The sequence below is a fragment of the Arachis ipaensis genome, chromosome B4 (genome assembly GCF_059453495.1).
Source record: "Arachis ipaensis isolate K30076 ecotype BB chromosome B4, ASM5945349v1, whole genome shotgun sequence".
In the NCBI taxonomy this organism is placed as follows: domain Eukaryota; kingdom Viridiplantae; phylum Streptophyta; class Magnoliopsida; order Fabales; family Fabaceae; genus Arachis; species Arachis ipaensis.
Window position 1 is genome coordinate 78,887,495 of NC_142439.1, and position 4,208 is coordinate 78,891,702.

The window sequence follows — 4,208 nt, forward strand, 5'->3', positions numbered from 1 at the left end:
TTCACCTATGGCACAAGGGATATGAAAACTTCCTGGGTCTCTTCTTTTTGTAGGCAACTCAGGTTGGATAAGGGCACTACATTCCTTGTTCATCACTATAATCTGCCCTCCCTTGAGTGAGCTTTTCCTGGGAAGAAGTTCCTTCATATACTTGATGAATGTAAGCATTTGTTGAATTGCCTTGATGAATGGTATGTTCACATGAAGAGATGCAAACAAGTCTAGGAACCTTGAGTATATTCTTTTTCCCACAGCACCATTGAGCAGTTGAGGGAATGGTGCATAGAGCTTCAGCAGCTCTTGTTGTGAGATTTCTAGTTCTTTGTGATCTCTATCCTCCTCCTTTGTTGAGTTGTCTTCAGGTTGTTTGCACATTTTGCCTTGCTTGTCTTCAATCTCTTGATCACTTGTAGTGACCATTTTGTAATCTTCCCATCTTACTTTCTTTGCTTCTCCCTTGGGGTTTTTCTCCGTGTCACTTGGGAAGCTATCAGTAGGTTTGGGAATCTTCTCAGCTAAATATCCCACCTGGAATTCTATCTTCCTAATGGTCTCTCCCTGGTTCTTAATATTGACTCGCACCTCCTCTTTGAACACCTTATTTTCTTGAATCTCATGGCATATTCCTTCAAGTAAGGCTTCAATCTTAGAGAGCTTGTCATCAATTGATCAGTGATTTGGAGCAGATGTGAATTACTGGTGAGCTGCATTGTTGTTGGAGTTGTAACGTCTCTGGTCTTGGTTTTGATCTTGCTCACTTCCCCACCCAAAGTTTGGGTGGTTTCTCCATCCAGGGTTGTAAGTCTTGGAGTATGGATCATAGTTTTTCCTTGGTGAATTCCCAATGTAGTTGGCTTGCTCCTAACTCCCCTCTGCTTCTTCATTCACCCCTTCTTGGATTGTTGATGAGGATGAGATTGCTACTACTTGGTTCCTCTCCATCTTCTTGGTGAGGTCAGCCAGCTGCTGGGTAATGAGCTTGTTTTGGGCCAACAGAGCATCTACATTGTTTAGCTCCATCACTCCTCTTGTGTTCCCTCTTTCGGAAGCATAGAAGTAGTCATTTTCTGCTACTGTTTCAATAACATCTATGGCTTCCTCAATGGTCTTCTTCTTGTTCAAGGATCCTCCAGATGAATGGTCTACGGCCTTCTTTGACTCATAAGAGAGCCCTTCATAGAAAATGTGCAGCTGGACCCATTCGTTGAACATGTCAGGTGGACACCTCCTTGTTAAGTCCTTGAACCTCTCCCATGCTTCATACAGAGTCTCACCATCTTGTTGCCTAAAAGTTTGAACCTCAGCTCTCAGCCTATTGATTCGTTGAGGAGGGTAAAATCTTGCTAAGAATTTGTTCACCACATCCTCCCAAGTTGTCAAGCTCTCCCTTGGGAAAGATTCCAGCCACTTGGCTGCCTTGTCCCTGAGTGAGAAAGGAAATAAGAGCAGTCTATAGGCGTCAGGATGAACACCATTAGATTTCACTGTGTCACATATTCTCAGGAAGGTGGTCAAATGCTGATTGGGGTCTTCTTGGGCACCTCCTCCAAACGAACAGTTGTTCTGAACAAGGGTGATGAGCTGTGGTTTAAGTTCAAAGTTGTTGGCATGGATTGTTGGCTTTTGGATGCTACTTCCACAATTGCCTGGGTTTGGATTAATGTAAGAGCCCAAAACTCTTCTATCCTCCCCAGCATGATTTGCTCCACCTCCTCTGCCATGGTTGTGAGTCCCTTCTTCATGATGATTTTCCATGTTTTCTTCCATGTTTGGTTCAAAGTATTCCTCAAAGTGTTCCTCCTCTTCTTCAGCACCAACTACACGTTTTTCTTTTGCCTCCCTCCTTAGTCTAAGGAAGGTTCTCTTAGGTTCAGAATCAAAGGAAGTTGAAGCCCCGCTTCTTCTCCCTGTCATACAACCAACAAGTATAAGCAAAGAAAATAGATGAAGACAGTATTTGTGTCAGAATTGCTGTTAGTTGTGGGTGATGCAATATATCAAACAGTTAGTGGGTTAGCAAACAGAATTGAAAATAACAAAGAAAAACAAACGAGTAGAGGGGGAAGGGAAGAAGTTTAACTAAAACAAAAAGTAAATCACTCAAACAGAAAAATGAAATTCACAAAAAAAAATGCTCAATCTAGTGATCTTCCAATTTAATCATTGTTGATGCACAATCAATCCCCGGCAACGGTGCCATAAACTTGATGCACGGAAAACTTGACTCTCAACAAATCTCCCTTCGGTAAGTGTACCAAATTTGTCGTCAAGTAAAAACTCACAATAGAGTGAGGTCGAATCCCACAGGCATTGATTGATCAAGCAACTTTAGTTAGAAGAATGTTCTAGTTGAGCGAATCCAAAATTTGGGTTGAGAGTTGCAGAAAATAAAAATGGCGGGAATGTAAATAACAGAAAAGTAAATGCTAAAATTAAAGGACTGGAAGTAAATGACTGAAAATAAATTGCATAATTGTAAATGGGAATGGGGGATTTGCTCATAAAAGTAAATGGCATAAATTAAAGAGAATGGGTAAGATAAGAGATGGAGAGTTCATTGAGCTTAGGAGATGTTGCAATTCTCTGGATCAAGTTCATTTTCATCTCTTCCTCAATCAATGCACTCATTGATCTCCTTGGCAATCTTGAGTGATTGAATTACAATTTCTTGCAATTCAATCTCTCTAATCTTGATCAACAGCCAATTCCTTGGTCAATTGCTCATGAGAAGAGATGAAGTATGGTCACTGATTATACCACATGCATTTCCCAAATCAAGTATTGAGAGGGTTATAGTCACATACCCATCCAACCCCAATTTGGTCCAGCATGAGAAAGCATTTCTAGCTTGATCTCTTCATTCCTCTTTCAAAGTTCAAAAGAGATCCAAGTTTGAGTAGCTTCTCTTCCAAGATAACTACTCAATTGGATGAAGATCGAAAGCTTTCAAGTAAAATCAAGAGGAAAGATAGAAAAAGAATAATGAAAATTAGTATTGATCCATCGAATTACAATAGAGCTCCCTAACCCAATGAAAGGGGTTTAGTTGTTCATAGCTCTTGAAAATGAAAATAAAGATGGAGAATACATCATAAAACTAGAAATTGCAAAGAAAGTAAAATACAGAGAGTAGTTCTCTTTTTTCCAGCCTCCAGAACTCCTTCTCAATTCAAAGCTACTCCTATATATACTACTCTTCTCAGCTTCTAGTGTGATTCTTCAAGTCTTGGGCCTTTGGATCTTGAGTTTGAAGTATTTCCTTTCTTTATTTGGGCTTGGCTTTACTTGCAGAGAGAAAGTGCGAAGTGGGCAGAGACTTTAGTTCAGGACATTAGGGGTGTTAATATTTAGTGAGAATATAAGTTCGAGAACGTTAGTGACACTTAACATTGTCACTAACGTTCCAATGCACCCCTTTGCCTCATGTTAAAACCCACGTTAACTAGGTTAACGTGACTTTTAACGTTGCCTTGTTAACCTTTGAGAACGTTAGTGACACTCAACATTGTCACTAACGTTCCAGTGTGCCCCTTCTTGCTTCACGTTAAAGCCCACATTAACTAGGTTAACGTGGCTTCTAACGTGGCCCTTGCCATCCTTCGAGAACGTTAGTGACATTCAACATTGTCACTAACGTTCCAATGTGCCCCTAGGTCTCACGTCAGAGTCCACGTTAACTAGGTTAACGTGGCTTCTAACGTGGCCATCTTTAGCCATCCCAACGCTAGTGACAATGTTGAGTGTCACTAACGTTGGCTCATCCTTCATTCCTCATCGTTAGCTTCCACGTTTGACTCTTAGGGGTTGTGTGGTTGCTTCAACGTTAGTGACAATGTTGAGTGTCACTAACGTTGTCGACAACTCTTCATCCCTTACGTTAGTTCCCACGTTAACCAAGTTAACGTAGGAGTTAACGTGGTACTTTGCACCATAGGCCAACGTTAGTGACAATGTTGAGTGTCACTAACGTTGGCTTCTCTTCCCCCCTTAACGTTAGAGGCCACGTTAACTAGGTTAACATGGCTTCTAACGTGGCCACTTATGAGTAATTGCCAACGTTAGTGACAATGTTAAGTGTCACTAACGTTGGCTCAACTTCTCTTCTCCACGTTAGAGTTCACGTTAACTTAGTTAACGTAACTCTCTAACGTGGGCATTGATGGCTTTTTGAGAGTGTTATTGGCAATCACTTTTCTCATTAATCTTGC

At 41.0% G+C, this 4,208-nt stretch overlaps 1 non-coding gene across 1 annotated transcript; it reads left to right on the plus strand.

Annotated features, from left to right (window-relative positions):
- The first annotated feature begins 1,210 nt into the window (after positions 1-1,210).
- Positions 1,211-1,314, plus strand: LOC148568057 (small nucleolar RNA R71). The gene has a single exon (XR_015882892.1). It is a non-coding gene; the product is annotated as a small nucleolar RNA R71 (small nucleolar RNA).
- The last annotated feature ends 2,894 nt before the right edge of the window (positions 1,315-4,208 follow it).